The sequence below is a fragment of the Macrobrachium nipponense genome, chromosome 43 (genome assembly GCF_015104395.2).
Source record: "Macrobrachium nipponense isolate FS-2020 chromosome 43, ASM1510439v2, whole genome shotgun sequence".
Classification (NCBI taxonomy): domain Eukaryota; kingdom Metazoa; phylum Arthropoda; class Malacostraca; order Decapoda; family Palaemonidae; genus Macrobrachium; species Macrobrachium nipponense.
The window spans coordinates 46,165,893-46,186,001 of NC_061104.1; the positions used below are offsets into that span (position 1 = coordinate 46,165,893).

Sequence of the window (20,109 nt, forward strand, 5' to 3'; positions counted from 1 at the left end):
GTAGTTATAAGTGAAAAATGATAGTTTTTATATTTGGTAAAGACGAAGCAATTTTGGAACATTCCCATGTTCCAAAATTGCTTCGCCTGTAGATTTTTCAGGCTCATATTGAACCAAAGCTGATGAGATGGGGTGGTAATTTGTCTGAATGTTGAGTTAAAGCGTGCATCAGTTTCTAGAGCCTTTATTTAAGATATATATCTTGCACCCTTGAGGACCTATTACTGAATTAATCCAGAGAATGGCATATAGTTTTGACCGAAGATTTATTTATTTGCAAACTCATATTATATGCAAAGGTTTTCCCTTTAAGTGCAGGCAATAGCTTTGCATGGTCTCGATAGGTACTCTCCGACAATATTAAAATTTTAATTTAACGAGTTTTACATAGATATGACATGACATTACGTAACATTGTCCATGAATTTACAGTTCAATAATATTTTACACATCACAAGTACTTCAGCTGTACCTAGTAAAAAATTTGTTCTGTTTGAAATATATGATGGTGTGTGGCTAATTCGGTTTTGGAGCAATGCAATGTGTTAGGGTTTTATAACTAATTTTTTTATTATTGGTTGGAAAATACGTCACGGCTTATATATATTAATGTGTTTTATATATGATATGGTCACCCCCAAAAAATGACATCAGGTAAATATTGGGTTTGAGCATATTATTGGTATACGTAGTAATTTTTCTTCAAATGTCTATGTAAACATTTTAGGACTCACACATTAGATGAAGATGGAATCGTCTATTTACGGTTTTTGTTGTGGAGGAACCCAATCCCTATATGAATCACATTTGTGTGAAACGCAAGTGGAAGAAAGTTGTGACTGCCGAATGACGTCGGTCAGACGTGTTGCTTTGGCTCCAATGCTTAACCAGCCCAACTGGTGCTTTGGGGTTGTTTGGAAAGTAAACAGTGGCTTGTGGGTGATTAATGCCAACTTAATAGTTTCTAATTTCCATCCCACGATAAGTATTTGGTATGCATGCCGTACGAGTTGGGGAGGGGATACTGCCTAGGTTTTGTAGTACGTACATTGGCGCTCGAGAAATGTGCAGTTCTGGATGAAGTGAAAAGTGAAAACCTGCAGAAAGTAAATTGGATCTGTGATTTGTAAGTTTAGGATTGAATTGAATTTAATATAGAATTTAGGCCTAAGGCCAAGCACTGGAACCTATGAGGTCATTTAGCGCTGAAACGGAAATTGACAGTACCTAAAAGGTTTGAAAGGAGTAACAGGAGGCAAACCTCGCAGTTCCACTATAAATAAATTGTTAGGAATTGGGGAGAGTAAGACGAAAGAAAGAGAATATGAAAGGAAGTACAGTTAAGGGAACGGAAGGGGTTGCAGCTAGGGGCGGAGGGCAAGCTGCTAAGACCCTGGAGCAATGGGTTCACTGACGGCTCTAAACCCCCCTGCCGGGTGTACGTTTTGAATTGGAAAGTGCTAAGAGACCATTAGAAATATGACTATGACGAGGAACTTCGGTCTTTCACAAAGGTAGAAAAGTGGATAAGCTTAGTGTAATAAAGGTAAATGAAGTGAAGGAAGAGATTCCTAAGTAAAATCGGGACGATAATCGACTTTCACCATCGAATTCTTCGTATCTTGATGTTGTCAAGAAGAAAAGTGCAAGACGAAACTTCAAATTATTAATGAATCTGTAGATATTCAATACTTTGCTTTAGAGAGAGAGACCTGGTGGTAGTTTTTTTTTTTTTTTTTTTTTAGATGAATTGAAGTTGCTGATGGGTAGTAGTTAAAGAGAATAGTTATGAATTTTGGAGCAGGGCGAAAGAGATGATGCTGCACCAACAAAAAGTGTGAAGTCTTCGTCCAAAATCATATGTATCGAGTGAAGTGTCAAAGGAAGATCTTATGGCTACCCTTATCATATGAAATTAATATTTGCAGAGTTTTGAGAATATTCAGGGCTAAAGTTCAAGTATTCTTGATATACCTGCTGCTGGGATTACTGGGGCATTATTGATTAAATGGGTATATTACTATAGTAGGCAGTCTACCTGCGTGTTTCCACACTATTTAGCCGTGTTTAGTACTATACTGTTTTTTTCCATCTGTCCACCCGCGTGTGGTATTTGCGTATGGTAACACTGCGTCCCGAGCTTGATATAGTTACATTTAGCTTACATTCAACAATAATAATATCCTATTTCGAATATTAACGGTGTAATTCGCATACAGTAAATTATTAAAACATTTTTCAGTTGCAAATCTACGCCTAGATATCCTTTTATTTGCCTAAAACTTACACATAGCGTAACTATTTAAAGCCTGGGACGCAGTGTTACCATGCAAAACTCCACAGGCGGATGGACAGATGGAAAAGAAAAAAAGTATAGTCCCTCTGGTATCAACTATCCAAAGTGCACATGATCACTTTTGATCCCCGGGGGTTAGTGCTAACACGGCGAAACACATTTGATCCCCCAAGTAGACCACTTACTTTAGTTGGACCAATTAATGAATCGTGATCCAGTTGCTAGACCCTCAGTGCTCAAAGAATCATGGGTAGAACTTCAGCGAAGGGCGCACATGATGTAAAACGGAATGTCTCGCCAGAAAAACCAGTATCTGGAGCAAATTTACAGCGGGGCATAGAGCTAGGGTTTGTAGGGACGGCTTAAGAAAGTTAATAAATTTCACGAGATTTCAGAAGTCTGACATGAATTATGGGATGAATGAGACAGTATGAGTATATTAGAGCAGAACTGGCCATGGGTTCAGGCTCCGAGATGCGGCAAATAAAACGATTTTACCGGTATTCAAAGGGTGAAAATTAAGAAAAAAAGAAGAAGAAAAAAAAGACTGAAATGAAGATAGAACTGGATGTCTCAAATGTAGAAAAAATGGCGATCTCTGAAGAGGCTGGAGGCTATTTTTGAGTGATATTATAGATCCTCTGAAATATCTGCCGCAAGTTGGTTTAGCATCGAAGGCGCGGTTCTACTAGGAGCGTTCCTAGACATTTTGGGCCCCGGGGTTCACAGTCCCATTTGGAGTGGGAGGCGAGCGAAGCGAACCAAAGCAGCTGGGGGGTTCAGGTGAGCCAAAGCAGCCGGGGTGGGGGAGGGTTCAGGGGGTCCGGCCGCTGTAAGGGTCCCCGGGAAAATTCTTAGAATATGAGCAATTGTAGGATCATTTTAAAGGCACTTGTGAATGCAAATTTCACAAATTTTATTTCCTAAAACCAGGAGTACATTGAATAATTGAAGATCCACTTATCCAGTTAAACATAATGATAAATGGTAAAAATGAGGATGACAGTAATGTACTCTTATGGCGATATGATGTGGAGGGAATTAATGAATCGATATTTCTGGAAGGGACTCCATTTTGTGAAGGGAGGTAGTTCAGAGTGAAGGGAGTAAGAACAGAGTGAAAGGAGGTAGAACAAAGTTTGGGGCGGCAGAACAAAGTGGAAAGAAGTTAAAACACTGAAGGAGGTAGAACACAGTGAGGGAAGGTAGAAGAGAATGTAAAATAGAGTGATGGTAGGTAGAACAGAGTGAATGGAGGTAGAAGTTAGAACAGAGTGAAATGAGGTAGAATAGAGTGAAGGGAAGGCAGAATAGTGTGAAGGGAGGTAGAACGGAATAAATTGAAGTTAGGGAGTTTATTCGATATTGCTGGAAGGGGAAAAAAGGTAGAGGAAGGACCACAGATCGCTCCGAGATTATAAACAAAACTAAAGCATTGGTATTCTTGTTATTGTTAGTACACTTGTTAGTAGGTAGGGCGTGCACTTAACACTTTTCAAGAGTTGCGTTAGATCGGCCCTGCCTTAACCCAATCAACGTTACCCAGCCTCCTCCGATTCCTATGAGAAGGTCTATAATGGGCTCTACGATTGAGAGGGTCCCCCTGGAGAGCCTTATTCCTTTTACAGAACATTTTTGTTATATTTTTATTAAAAAAATTGGAAATGGGGCACTTCAGTGGGCCCTAAACTTTCGGGTCTAAATATAATGGGACTTGACCATTTTGGACCATTTTGGCCACTTTTGCCCGAGGAGCGATTTCAAACAGCCCCTTCCCGCGCCCCCCCCCCCTTTTTTTTTTAATCGAATCGAATAGAGCCTTAATCAATATCAGTAAACAAGTAAAGCCGAAAAATGAGGGTGGAAGACCCGACGAATATTTAAAACAGCCATAGAAAGAAAGGAAGTAGGCAGGTTGAGCTTAGTTGAATTGTTTGAGTCCAGGAGTCCCCACTAGGCCTATTAACCTAAAGGTGCGTCCACACGGTCGAACAATGTCCAACGGACAAACAGTGTTACCCTATCATTGGCGAAGCAGGATGACGTCATAAGTGTTGAAACGATGGAAGTAGATCTGGCAACAAACAGTGGTACCAGATGAGGTTGTATACCAGTGTTTTTACTCTGCTCACAAGGCAAAGACCGGCAGACAATTGTTAATTGGAAACAATGTTTGTCCGTCGGACATTGTTCGACCGTGTAGACGCACCTTTACGCGGCTTGCTCTAGGCATTACTTGAGGTTCTTGGCGGCGTTCCATCGGCCCCTAGCTGCAACCCCTTTCATTCCTTTTACTCTTCCTCCGTTTATATTCCCTTCCTTCCATCTTCCTTTCCACTCTCTCCTAACAATTGAATCATAGTTGCAACTGCGAGGTTTACCTCCTGTAACACCTTTCAAACCTTTTACTGTCAATTTCCGTTTCAGCGGTGAATGTCCTCATAGGTCCCAGCGCCTGGCATTTGGCCTAAATTTCATATTCCAATTCCTACTAGACCTCTTATACTTGTGGAGCATCTTAATACATCTACAGGGTGTCATTAGGCAAGAGCCAGTGCTGGCATAACGGCCGCAAAACCCCTTCGAAATTCAGGTTTTTTTTTTTTTCTTCAGCAAAATAAGCCCATATTGGTACCGAATATTACTGTATCTTGCAATACTTTGATATTGTTATTTTTATAGGAAATATTTTACAAGTGGCTTTTAAGAATGAAACATTATATATTTTTATTGGGATTTGATGATTTCATATTGCATTTTACGCAATACGGTTCCTGACTGTTAAGTTATTTGGCCTTTTGTTTATTAGCATCGCTGTTTACTAAGTAACCACATTCAAAGTAAAAGTAACAAGCCATGGATTATTTTTAAAATAAAAGAAAAAAGTTTAAATGACTCCCGTTACTATCGCTGGCCACCATTATACTACAGCTGTATGTAAGATAGATATTTTGCCTTTGAAATCACTGCAAAGATGCTGTCCAGGATACGAGCTGATTCTCAGCTCAGCTGTAGTACCATTTTCTATATTTTACTCGTTTGTTATAACTCAAATTTTCTTCTCGTATTTTTAGTTTAATTTTTTCCCTTGCTGTATTAATGTATAAATATATTTTGAGAATTAACTTTGATTTTCTTATACAGAAGTTCTAATGAGTACTATTTGATATTTATTTATTATTATTATTATTATTTTTGTGCTGTAGTCCCACCAACCATTGGAAGATTCGCTTTTAAAGCCTTGTATCCAGCAGCCAATGAGAGAAGGCGATAGAACAAAGGTATTTCATTTTGGCATGGTGGAAGTCTCTGATTGGCCGAAAAAAAATTCTCAGTTGAGGTCTTAAACACATCTTAGGCAGCCATGAAAGATGGACGACGTGTTGTCTTCACTGTACATGATATATTCCGAGGATTTTCTTGGTCTCGGGTGTAATGTGTAGTATTATGTAAGTAAATATACCTTTGGTGCTTTAATTTTGAGTGTATTAAGTGAATATTGCTGAGTATTTATCTGGCTAAGGTTTAATTACCATAGGTTTTATTACCATAGGTTTTCATATTTGGTGGGCAAGGTTCCTAGTAATTTTCTGTCTGGGGTTATTTGGGGGCTGGGAGAGATTTCGGCTGCAAATGCGCAGCATTTTAAGGTGAAATTCTACTTGCAAATCATGTCCATCGCCTGAGGTTTTAAACGTGACAAGAAGCACCTTATTTTCAAAAGCCCAAGGGCTCGCCAGAGAGGGAATCATCCCTGTAGAGGACTGTACCAGAGTGAAAAAAAAGTGATAAGTCGTGGGATATATTATGTCAAAGGCTGTTTTCAGTCTGTTGTAAGTTCTTGGTACATTATCGTTTGCATAGGATCACATTTACGAAGTGGGATACCTAGTGTGAAGTTTTAATTTTTCCCCAATACATAAGAATACATCCCCACACACACACGAATCGTACGCTTTTTGCAGTGGTAGCCACTACGGGTTTTATTCCTTAACTAAAGGAGATTCCTCCACCTGCCAGTTGAGACTTATTTTTTCTTTTTTTCTGATGCTCGAATTTGCAGTCCACGCCCACCAGTGAGTTAGTGCATGAGTTGGACTCTAGAGAAAACCACAGGGTCTTTCAATGCGCATAGCTTAAGTGAGCTGGTGCTTGATTATACGGCAAATGCATTCAGTCTCTCCCTTGGAAACGGGTACCGATCCTACGAGTGTGTCGAGCATGCTGTTAAGTGAAACCGTAATGCATGAAGTTATAATTATCGAGGTCGAAAAACATTGCACCACCTTAAGAGGAGTATTACACCTAATGACAAGATCTTGCAGGGTGTTCAAACTGTTTCACAACAGTTTCAGTAAAATTACATTTAAAAGCTAGCCCTAGGTACCGAGCAATAATAAAAAAAAAAAAAAGTGGATCTAGGTGATAAATCTGCGTCGAGTATTTCTTTAGAAATTACAGTTTCTTATAGTAGTTGGGTTGCTTATTAACGATTTACTGTTATTTTTTGGGGGTCGACTGTAATTAACCCCCAGGGGCTAGTACTAAACACGGCGAAATACATTTGACGCCCCAATCCCCACTGGCTGTCGTATTCGCGGAACATTCCTTGCAGTCCGTGCGGAGATATTGCTTAGAATTAGGAACAAAAAATAAATAAAATAAACAAGATAAATCAATAATAAAACAAAATAAAATGCGAAAATTACCTACAAATATCTTCATTATATAAGACTTATCAACTTCCTTCCGGTACAAAGGGAATGAGCCCAAGCCATCTGGTATGGTATGGAATTTTGTGTAATCTTTTCTGATAACAATTTTAAGCAAATCGCGACAACTACTACTACTGTTGCCCTTTTCTGGATAAAGTTTATTATTTAAAAAAAGAAATAAGGCTTGACTTTGAAAAAAGTGGCGTTGTAGTCCTTTTAACGAATTTTTGTTCTCATTTGGTGAACATATGTTGCATTTAGTGTTGGGTAATTACAGGGGGAACAATGAAGATGTGTTACTTGTTCCTTTGAGGTTGTTGAAACTTTTTGGAAAAGGTGTCGCTTGATTTCTGAACGAGGCCTTTTAGTTTACCCAGTGGCGTAATCGCGGCGCCATTTTTTTGAAGTTTTTAGCGAATTCGCTAGTAACAAAGCTCGCAGGGTTCCGTTGTAAATCTGCTGTGTTGATTTCGGAATGGCTTTATGGAATAAATTGAGGTAATTCTAGGCAACAACTCCACACGGACTAAAAAGGAACGGTCGCTCGAATACGACAGCCACTAAAGGGACTGGGGCGTCAAGTATTTCGCCGTGTTTAGTACTAGTCCCATGGAGTTACTTACAGTCACCCCGCAATAAAATTACGGTAAAGTCTTAATAAGCAACCCAAATACTATAGGAAACTGTATTTTCCAAAGAAATACCCGACGCGGGGTTATTACCTAGGTCTACCTAAAATGATTGAGATGTTAAGGCTTAAAATGTGAATGTAATTTAAATCATTTTAGAGTTTTTTAGCTCAGGAATTCGGGCGCCACCAACGCTAGTTGCGCCACTGGGCTCACCTGATTCATGACAGGATTCAGATTTAGCATTATTCTTAGTATTTTGTTTCGTAAATTTCCAGTCAGTTTTACTGATTGTGGTAAAAAATTGCAGTTCACATCATGATCGATCCTACAAAGGGTTGGGGGGTTGGGGGAAGGGGAAGGCTTTCAATATTTTGCACAACAGGGTTCCAATGCTGAGCACAAGGTTATATTTTGGGAGCAGAAAATTTAAAATCTGCATTTGTAAATTCAACGCATTTTCGTCAAATTCCTGCCAGTAGTTACAAATTAAGGATTGTACCCAACTTAGGTTGCTCACAAGTTTAACTCTTTTTATCCAATTTTTTTTTTTTACTTGGAACTCTGTGCAAATTTCAATGCTAACATATTTCCGTTCGTGTATATCGAAGGGAATGAATATAATTTGGCCTCACTTAACGTATTGAAAATTTTGTTAAAAATATAGTACCCCTCACAGGTTTTAACTTGGTATGTATCCACCTGTGCGATGTGTTTAGCGCAAGCCCGTTGGAGGATTACCGTGATAACATAAACGAAGGACTGTAAATATAATGAAAATAATGACCTACAAGAAATATTTGTCCTAGAAAACCCTTGGGGGTCACTATCTTAGAAGGATTTATTTATTTATTTATTTTCATTCGGTGAAATGCTGCTCATACGTTTAGTTAATTTTGGTGGAGCAATGGCGACTACATGTCCTGTAAGGGGTGAGAAACTTCTGGTTAAAGTGGAATTTAATTTTTGAATGAGCCCAAAGCTGTTTTAAGACGAGATTCATATTTAACACTGCCTCAGTACTTTGCTAGTTCGTATACTTCCTGCAACTTTTATCGACTATTGTTATTGGAGAAGCAGCATAATCAAAGAGTAAGCGGAAAGGGAGGTGGCTTCAGATAGGCCTAGCAATTTTTAAAGGCATTTGCTCATCGATTGCTGTTACACACACACACACACACACACACTCTCTCTCTCTCTCTCTCTCTCTCTCTCTCTCTCTCTCTCTCTCTCTCTCTCTCTCTCATTAAGTGGTTTCAAACAAATGGTATTCTTACACACTACATATTTTCTTGGATCTTTCTTAGATAACGACCCACACGGGTTTTAACCCGGTATGCGCCTTTGCGGCGTGGTTAGCTCGTGCCCGTTGGGGAAAAAAAATGAGAGAAGTTTGGTATAATATGAAAGCCAAAGCAACTGCTGAGACAAAACGCTAATGTTAATGCTAAAGTAAAAAAATTTTCACCCATATGCTCACCAAAAATATTTGATTGTTTGGCCTGTGCGAATTATTGATAAAAATACATACATCAGTTAGTAGGCCTAGCTTTTTAACCCTCATTATTGGGAAACTGTTGGTAACTAAAAATATTAGAAAATAAAACTATACAAAGGAAAGGGTGAAAATGTTGAGTAACAACAAAAACTATGCATATTAGTTCCAATAAATATTTGATAAATCCGTGTGCTGATCTAGACTTGATTTAATGCAGTGAATTCGGACCCCTAAACTCTAGGATTGGTGAAAATTTACGGACACACTAAAATCTCCTTCAAAAACTCGTGAACTAGTGGCGTCATTTCAAATTCTCATTAACGGGGGGCTGGGGTTGGGGTGGGGGCAATTGTTTGGCCCTTATAGACTTGTAGCATTGGCGGGGTGGCAATCGAAGCAGGCACTATCAGCTGGGGGTAAGGGGCGCGCTGTAAGCCCGCAGAGAAATTTTGGAGCATTTTCAAGCCATATAAGAGCTGAATTGAGTTACTAAAGCAGCAACAATGTGTGCCATACCCACTCACATCATAATATTATTGTTTCAAAGGCTAGGGGGGCCAAACAAAGTCTTGGAGGTGGCATCAGTCCCTTGTGGCCTAATGACGATTCTGTCTAGAACACCTTACCTCAATTAACGGTCACCTTACCCCAAGGGCCCGTACAGGCTTAAGTCAGCGTCAGGGTCCAGCCAAGGATAATTCACCCTAGTAGCGTTAAGTTCGTCATGTCAACGGTACTAGGCAGCATGATGTACTTTTATAAGAAAAAAAAAAAACCTGGTATGCGTATATTTTCACTATCGTCGTGTACCAAGGTAGCGTAATTTAGACTTGGGAAAACTCGAATGCTAGAAAATTATATACTTTATGGGCCGAACTTGTAGTTGCTGGATTACAATTGTTAGAAACAGGTTTTACGGCCACATGCTGTCGACCCTTGCATACGATTAGTGGTTGCAGCCATCTGCTGTCGACTCTTGCATACGACTATAGGTTACTCCATAAGCTTGTCGTTATACGCTAAACTTTCAGTTATTCGGGCTTGGGACGGCTCAAGTGTGTGAAAACACTGTCAGTGCCGATTTAGATAACATTCTTTTGGAGTTCTTACATATCTTCATGTGTATTCATACGGTCCATTGGAAGAAAAAAAAAAAAATTTTTTTGAGTATCAGTGCCTGCCCCCCCTCCCACTCACCCCTCCCCCCCCCTCCCTCACTCCCCCCCCCCACCTCCCTCCCCCTCCCCCCCTCCCCCTCCCGGCCCCCCTCCCACCCCCCCCCCCCCCCTCCCCTCCCCCCCACCCCCCTCCCCCTCCCCGCCCCCCTCCACCACCCCCCCCCCTCCCCCCTCCCCCCCTCCCCCCCCCCCCCAACCTCTCCGCCCCCCCCCCCCCCCACCCCCCCCCCTCGCCCCCCCCTTCCCCCTACCCCCCCTCCCCCCCCCCCCCATCCGCCCCCCTCCCCCCCACCTCCCCACCCCCTGCCCCCCCCCCCCAAACCAACCCCGTGGCGGGCGCCTCCGCCCCCCTCCCCCCCCTCCGGCCCCCCTCCCCTCCCTCCCTCCCCTCCGCGCCCCCGCCCTCTCCCCCCCCCCCTCCATCCCCTCCCCCCCCCCATCCCCCCCCCGCCCCCCCCCTCCCCCCTCTGACCCTTCTGTGTGTGTGTGTTTGTGTGTTCAAGGTGGTACCACACCTCACCTAGAGAAAAGCTCCATTCTTTGGTTATTTTAAATAATGAACTGCATATGATTTTTTTTAGAACCAAACGCACAATTTAGGTAACGAATAATATAGTTAGTAATCAATCCACATTAGTAGTGTCTACAACAGGGGTTCTTAACAAAGGGTATCCAAACCCCTTTAGGGTATGAGAACCACATGCTGGGGGTATGGGACTTGCTCTCTAGATATTTGTATATATTTGATTTTGTGGTAATGTATACATGAGTACATTGTGTAAATAACTATCTCTATAAAACTTGAAATGCTTTTGATTTTCTTGTATGGTCTATTCCTAGCTACTCATACCTTAAGTATGTATTAAACTTAAGTATATTAAGTTATAGTGTCAACAAATATGACTTGAATGGACTTAAGCAAAGGGGGGGTATGGCAGTGGTTTCCAACCTTTTCTAATTCTCGCCCCCCTTCATTGAATGGCAAATTCTCTGCGGCCCCCCCCCCCCCCCCCCAACCTTCCTTAAGGTATAGTCGGCACATGTCAATAATTCATTATTAAATATATATTCAATTATATATATATATATATATATATATGTATATATATATATTATATATGTATATATATATATATATATATATATATATATATATATATATATATATAATTCCTTAATATAGAATTTGAAATAGTTTATATATTTAGATAACTAAATTTCGTATTTATATCTGAAATATTTTCTCTATTTTGAAATTCTGGATTCCAGCATCATAGTTTTTAGATATAATTACCTCCAAGCATTGGCGGCCCCCCACCCACCCTGACAGCCCTTTTGAGCACCCCCCTCCCACCAAGGGGGCGCGCCCCACAGGTTGGAAACCAGTGGGGTATGGAACCATATTGGGCATCAAAAGTTTAAGAGAGATATTGGAATTTTCATCTCAGCCGGTTTGAATCAACACTTACTTTTCCGTAGTTTCTTTTTTTCTTTTTTTTTCTCTGTTCAATATGATTAAGAGTTTCTTAGTAGCTTTCGAAAGTTCAACACATCTGGAAGTCAAAATTTGTATAGGTTGTAGATGAGGGTTATCGTAACTTGAAATTTGTCGTTATTCCTTTTTAGCTTCAGCTATAGGCAAGTTTGGTTCATATCGATTGGTGGTATTTTCCGGCATAAAAGCATTTATTTGAAAACACTGGTAGAATTTGTACTATTTTGTGGCCCAACTTCGTAGTGTATACACAGAGCCACCTTTCGTAGTCCTTTATGAAGTAAACATAGGATATACTTAAGAATAGTCACGTTTTTGTCCCTTTATATATTCATTATTAAACGACTTTTATATATATTCTTAAATGAACGATTCCCCTGTAGCCTAAACTATACTCGTTTTTTTTCCATCTGTCCATCCGCCTGTGATGGTCGCGCATGGTAACACTGCGTCCCGGGGTTTAAATAGTTACGCTATGTATAAGTTCTAGGAAATAAGAGGAGATCTGGGTGTACATTTGCAACTGAAAAGTGTTTTAATAATTTACTGTATGCGAATTACACCGTTAATATTCGAAATAAGATATTATTTAAAGCCCGGGACGCAGTGTTACCATGCGCAAACACCACAGGCGGATGGACAGATGGAAAAAAACAAGAGTATAGTGCGCTGCAATGCGGCTTAAGATATGCTCTTCAATAACAATCTGTATACGTTTACCCTTTACACTCGCACCATTTACTTAACCTTACTACACATTTCCCACCTATTAAACATACATAGGTCTCCCATTTTACTTCACGATAGACAATTTGCTAAGACCAAAACCGTGGCCACCAAGAAAGAGGAGGCCAGGTGGCCACGCTAAAACACGCATTAATATCTTTTGTTTAGACCAATTCAGATAATTTTGCCGCGATGGATTCGTAAATGCATAATGCTTTCCCTTTTTCCATTCACTTGAATGGAAAATGTGTTCACACGTTAATACGCATTAAATGACGTTATCGTCTTTAAGCATGTACACGTTTTTCGTCATACATAGTGGTACACAAGTTTCCCGTATGTACGCGTCGGATATTGATATGATGCTGTCTTTAGCCCCAAGTGAAATAGACTTCCCTTAAACAAGCACGTTCTTCAGTACTTAAACACATCCACCTCTCTCTTCTCTCTCTCTCTCTCTCGTTTTTGTGTTGTAATTTAGTCGCAGTTTACGTATATAAAAGTCCCTAGCTTTTCGAAGGTGTGTGACCTAAGCTATAGGCGAACTTGTTTTGTTGCAACTTCAGTTTTTACTCATTATATTGGCTTTTAAACGTGTAACAATTCTTAAGTATGGTTAAGTTTGGAATGAAGTTACATATCGTGTAAAAAAAAAAAAAAAAAATCAGTCTTGCGTCCCGACAGGAAAGCCAACTGTGAACGTAGCCGCGGAAGGGTTGGGTGTCGACTCCCCCCTCCCCCTCCTAATCTGCCCCCCACTTCCCTTTTTTTCTGATAGGTCCACTTTTTGAGAAAATCTAAACCGATAAATTGTTTGGACTTTTCCCCGTGCGTTTTAGACAACTATGATAACAGTAAAAGAATTTTAATTCAATGGCGATTTGTTGCTTTTTAAATCCGTGATTAAGTACTAGTCTTATCTGGTGACCTGTCCCCTTTTTTTGGCTCTATTACTGGGAATTTATAGGGCACCTTTGATCTCTAACTATGCTGGTCATTGGTGTCTTGCTCACATCAGGCAGTTTAAAAAGATTTAATGAATTACTTCTGTTTGAAAATATGTAACGGGCCTTGTGTAAATGTAGACATTTATTTCCGCCCTCTTATCATAAAATATCCCAGTATACAGGCATATACGAGTAGTTCTTGGTTGTATCCGCTCGTAATCTTGAAGTTGTTTTGGACCTATGTCAGTACCCGGGGTATTTGAAAGGTTACTGTTCATTTGCACCTTACTGCTAAGATCTGTTGCAAGCTTTGGCGATTTTGGGTAATGCAATATGTTATCCGAGTTTGAGACCCTCGAACCCACAAACGTTTTTTGTTGCTCTTGCATTTACGTAAGACTCCAAGAAGACACATCACCGCAGCAAATCTTGTAACAGTCCGACGATTTCCGGGCGCCATGATGATATCAGCTGATCAGTTTTGTTTACTTTTTCCTACGGCTTCTCGAAACCACGAGTTCCTAGTGTGACGATACAATACTTTTGCTCGCGAGCATCGGCTGGATGCTGGCCAAAACCACGAGCAAGAAATGACTAGTGTGATACCAGCTCTTAGGCCTCAAATTACATTTACCGAAGAGGGCGGAGGGCGGTTGCCCCTTTCCTAGAGCACGTTCGTTGTGTGTGTGTGTGTGTGTGTGTGTGAAGAGAGAGAGAGAGGAGAGAGAGAGAGAGAGAGAGAGAGAGAGAGAGAGAGAACGTTTCACCTGCGAAGACTCGTTGCGTAAATGTGCGATTTATTTCTATTAGTCTTTCCTGCAAAAATGTGGAATTATCTCTCTTGTCTTTCCTAAATCTTACAACTTCGCCCCACTACATTCGGGCCTGGGCTATGTACGGATAATGAAGGTGCTGATAACGATGATAAAAGGAGTGAACTATTATTGAGCCCCAGAGCTGCCTAAATAAAGACAAAGGATTCTTTGGAATTCAAGGGATGAAAAATACCCGAAATGGTGAAAATTATAAGACTGGATATTTCAAGGTCTAGCTAGACCAATGGTTCCCAACGTGGGGCCACCAGGGGGTAATTTGAATTTTAAGGGAGGCAATTCGAGAATGTTTAAACGAAGTTAATGGCTTTTTAGGCTTCCTCCACTTGAATATACGAATTACAGTATCTCACCACACTGGCGTCTGGATTTTAAGAGATTAGGTGGGGTTCCAAGTGCTGCTTCAGTCCTAAGCGAGCAAATATTCCCACTGCTTTAGGGATGCTTTTTAAGCCACCAAGGTGTTTAAACACGGTACTCAAAAATACCCTACAATGCGGTCTCCCTGACTGAGGATAAGTCGTGCTCTGGTTAAAGTTAAACAGCCGACACGATGGACTGTCGTCTTACAATACTAGCAATTGCCCAAATACACTTTTTTGTCGTAGACAACGCCTGACTTGTCTTTTATCTTTTTAATCGTCCCTCTAAGATGGCGATGAACACGGTCTAACCCAAGGTATATAAAGCCTAGACCGTGGTGATCAGTACATGTTGACGTAAGGATAATTTTAAATCGGCTATTTGCGTAAATTTGACTGGTAGACTATACTATATGCATCAGTTTGACGAAGAGATTTGGTATATACTATGGTCATGCCACATTTCAGAATCCTATCTCCATTTACACGATTTTCCCAGTAACCAGTCGACCCATGAATGTGAAAATTATCTTTAACTTTTTGCTCTGAAAATTGTGTAACCTTGGCGCATATGATATTGTACTATGTATTCAGAATGTTTGGCAGAGGGAAGGGAGCACAATTTTCAAATAATACTATGCAATTAAATCTCCCGTTGCCATTTGATATATCAATGGGAGTAAGATGTATAAAACCCCATGCCATATCATGGAATTTTACCATTTTCTTGTTAGGATGGTAGTTGTGATTATAAGTACTGAACTTGAATTTTCTTTAATTTAACTCATAATACATTTCTTTTACTTATTTTATCCCCTTATTTTTTCTTCATTTATGTTTGTTCTGTTCCAGTTAAATGCTTCAGTGTAGAGCTAATTGCTGTGACACTTTGTCAGTGAATAAGTGGTTATTTCTTTGTCGTGTTGATTCTATGCAATATTTAAAGTTAGCAAAAAATGACCTTTTATTTTCCAGCAAGCAATGATGTTCTTCTATTTCATTTTCTTTTATTTATTGATTTATGTTTGTTATTTTTACGTAAGTGCCGTCATGACCGTAAAACAACTTTTATTTTCCTCATTGCAGTTGTCAGAAGCAAAGAACGAAACTTGGACCAAGTCTTGTAAACCAGTCTTTGATGACGTTTCAGGTGAGTCTCGATTTCATGGTTTCAAAATCTGCAATTAGAGTGATATAAGAGAAATAAGGAGATAGCAGTAGGGAATGGCTACGGAAGAACATTTTAGATATATAGGCTGTGACTTCTGAACTAGACTTGCAGAAGGGATTAAAAAAATAGAAATGTGGTCATGTTTCTGCTGGATGTTTCCGATAATCACTTCAGATTACATTAGACTGACTTTCGATTCTAGGTGCAGAGTTAGCATCATTTCATGAAAGACCATCAATATATGGTGGTTAGGTTCTCCATTTTGAAGATACTTGAATATAGGCTCCAAGTTGTCGTGCAGAAATAACGCTCTGACACCCCCGATCTTCAGTTGTTTAGCTGACCATATCCAGAAGTGCATAGGCCTAGTCTCTTTTGGTCAGTCAAGTCTCCTCGCACAATGTGAATATTATTGTTATCCAGACAACGTGAATGAATCGTTATGATAAGTAAGCGTGGAGGTAATTTATGTAAGGGACGTTTCTCAAGGTACTGCTGTGGTTTGTAGAAGTTCCTGATATTCCAGATCAGTGATAAGAGAGCTGTGTTAGTATCCAATGGCTCAAGATGGTGGTAATGCTTCTCAGAATAGTAAGTAATAAGAGCGATAGAGAGTTGGAGGGAAGGTGACCAGTGTAAATAGTATACTACTCACAAAAATGGTAAATACATTCTTTGGTACGGAAGTTTTATACACTTGAATGATGTTTAGGACAGGATAATTATTTCATAACGGCAACAGCGGCATAAAAAAAAAAAATCAGCAATTTGGTTAATGTAAAGTTTTCTTGTAAATGTTAACGAGCACTTCCACTGATTACCTTTTATGCTGACGCTAATCTATATTTCGAGCAATCCAAGACACGTTCATTTCTGGCCCTTGAAATATTCCAAGCTGCTCCAGAATTACTTTGAAAAGTTTAATTTCTTTTTAATACTCGGCGTAATTCATGACGATATTCAGGAACGGGATTTCCCTCGATGAGGTTATCTTCCCCCCACCTACCCATCCCCCCAGTGAAACCATTCATAAGATACCCTCCCTTGTTGTGAACAAGACCAACTAAGAATAATAGATTTGGGTTCTTTAAATAGCTTAAAAAAGTTAAGTATGCCTTAGTGTAACCAGACCACTGAGCTGATTAACAGATCTCCTAGGGCTGGCCCGAAAAATTGGATAGTTTTACATGGCTAGAAACTAATTGGTTACCTAACAACGGGTCCTACATCTTATTGTGGGATCCGAACCACATCGAGAAATGAATTTCTATCACCAGAAATAAATTCGTCTGATTTCTTGTTGGCAGAGCGGGGAATAGAATCTGGACCCTAAGATTGGTAGTCGGGCATGTAACCAACAGACTCGTCCAGCGAGAAAGCTCTAACTAGATCTGCTTGTTAGCGTTGAATCACGTCGGTGATTCAGTTCTTTAACTGTACTGGTGAACTTTCAAATACTTACTGAACCTCCCATTTTCCTTGACGGGTTAGATTATATTTTGTCCACTGTCTACTGTTTCGTGCCATATTATTTCAATTCCCACTTGGTCTAAGTATTCAAACTATGGTCTGTAACCTTTCTCCATAATTTATTAGACCAGCTTTTTTCAGACTTACGCAGCGACCGACAACAAGAACTACATTTTGCATTGCTACCCGTTATATACTCACGTGTAATATAAATCAGACAACTCTATTCACTGCGTTCATTTATTTAGCATCGACCATTTATTTATATGCATATTCCTTATATTCCGCACATATTGGAATTGTATTGAATGGTAAAGTATTATTTATAGAAAAATAAAGTTAAAGAAATTCCCGACACAAAGGTAAAGTAAGTATTAAAAAAAAAAACGTGTTGCTTCTTAGCACCAGATTCCAGTGGGCAACAGAGAAAGACAAAATTGCATTCATATCTGGTGCAGTGTTGAGCCTGTTTCTGTCCCTCGCCTTTTGAGTTTTTTTGTTTTATCTCAAAATACATATATAATAATTACAAAAGATGTACATTACAAATTAACGAAGAAATAAAAAATAGTTAGCATAGATTCCCCAAACTAACACTAAAAGGGTTTAAGGTTTACACTATATATAGGATCACATCTTAAAGAAAACGCAATAAAGATAACACTGTAACCAATGAAGCCATTCAGTTACAATTGAAATTTATAATTACTCTCGAAAATCCCAATTCTGACAAGTAAGTAGTTGCAAAAGGCACTAATGATAGAACAGCCTTTTTACTCGGTAGTGGAAATTCCCTTCTGTGCTTAATTCAAAATGAGCACAAATTTAATTTCTCAAAATCATCCTTCAAGTGTAAAGAAACAAGATGCAACAATTCAGCTTCCTCTTCAGGTGACAAGTTTAGCTCGATTTTTGATTCAGGACTTTGGAAATAAATGGATTTTTTTTTAATGCAAAGACTTTTCTTCACAGGTTCAAATTTCTCTTCAGGGAAAATCTTACCAAGGCTTTAAGATAAGAAAGTGAGATTTGACAAAATCGCTAGTTTTAATCCTCTTAATATGTCATCATAGACAGTGTTCAGAGAAGTGTGACGTAACAATGTTGGGAACATGCAATAGGGGGGATGATCACTTTCAAGTTCCTTGTTATATAGCCTCAACATTTTCTGAAAGCCTTAAGTATATTCAATATGTTGAAATACTGCCGCTTTCTCCTTGAAGTTTCATGTTTAAATCATATAGGATGCCAAAAATATCAGTTAAGCAAGACAGTTTCTGAAACCATAAGCTCGAGCCCTCTATGTTAGGTTCATGACTTCAATATAGAAACTAGACCAGTATGGAAGAGACCCATTTGCAGTTTTAAGTTGGCAAGACCAGGTTGACCCTGGCTTGGTTAGGTTAGGATATGTTAACCCTTCCAATTAGGCTAGGACCCTGGTTTGGTTAGGTTATCTCAAAAAGTTTTGCCAAGGGATCTGTTCTAAGTTCATACTCGTACACCCTGCTAAGTAGTAGTACTTAGCCTCGTGACAACCAACGAACTTTTGTGTGATGCAGTAATATAAGTGGGTGTATTAGGAGCCAGTCTCTGAACAGAATGTCTAAAGTATTCTATTTAGTGAGCTCCCTTTGATGAAATTTACGATCTTAACTGCACTTGTCAACACTTCTTAACGATTCTCCTAAAGTCCCTTTGATTCCAGAGCTTGTCTGCGTATAAAACAGTGATTCCAAATTGGATTGTTATCAGCTGCATCTAAAATTCTTTTTAATAACACCGCTATTTTTTCCGTTCATATTTGCTACACCATCACTTGTAATCTCCTTTAATTTATAATGCCCAAGAAGACACTTCTAACGCAGCAAATAAATCTGCACCAGTTGTACAGGGTATCCATAAAGTCCCAGTACAATTACAATCAATAAATACTTGTAATGGTACTGGGACTTTACGGACACCCTGTATACAGTGTCAGATTTAGACAGCACAACAAGTCGTCCAACATGTTATTTTGCCACACGTATCTGACATAAACTAAAAATGAAACACAATTTGCACTATCAGTGCTTTCGTCTAGCTGTAGTATTTGATAGTTAAGGATTAAAAAAAAGAAAAGTGGGAGAGTGAGAGACTGTCGATTTGCTTGGACAAAACCTTGAAGTTATTATCGACTGCGTTAACATCCTTTTTATATATTGATAATAGTCATAATATGTACTATTATATTTTGATTGGTAAGCCTGCCTTATCATGGGAAAAATCGGTAAAACTAGTGATGATTTATGAGTGCTGTGCAACATTTAGCGTTGTTAATATTCTACACTTTGCATCCACTTGCTTTTTCTTTTTCATAACACTGTATCGCGACCCATTTTATTCATTTCTGACCACTGAATGGTTGGGACCACAATTTGAAAAGCGCTGTCTAGGCCTATGGTCTAGTCTGATTCTAGACCACCACCTTAGTCTAGCTATTTCCGTGTTTTCTCCTCTTCAGACCAACTGCTCATAACCTCCCCTTTCCCACCACATATCCAAACCCCCACCATCTTTTGTTATCATTTATTTCCCTGCTACTTCCATGCCTCCTGGTCCTAACATCCATGTTGTGCTTTTGGCGCCCCGACTGGAGACCCTCATTTGGTCCATGACGACGGTGCCTTTTTGTTAGTCTCATTTGTTTGTAGCTTGCGAAGCCTACTTTGTCAAGAGTTGTGGTGCCTCTGATGTTGCTTGACCCTGAAACATGCTTGAATAGGCTTTTTAGGAACTTCATATTTTTT

The 20,109-nt window shown here is 39.6% G+C and overlaps 1 long non-coding RNA gene across 2 annotated transcripts in view; it reads left to right on the forward strand.

Annotated features, from left to right (window-relative positions):
* LOC135213716 (uncharacterized) overlaps window positions 1-17,707 on the forward strand; it is a 113,367-nt gene extending 95,660 nt beyond the window's left edge. For both annotated transcript variants that reach the window (XR_010314191.1, XR_010314192.1), the window contains exon 3: window positions 15,766-17,707. This is a non-coding gene — a long non-coding RNA (uncharacterized LOC135213716). The remainder of the gene's footprint in view (window positions 1-15,765) is intronic.
* Window positions 17,708-20,109: the final 2,402 nt, after the last annotated feature.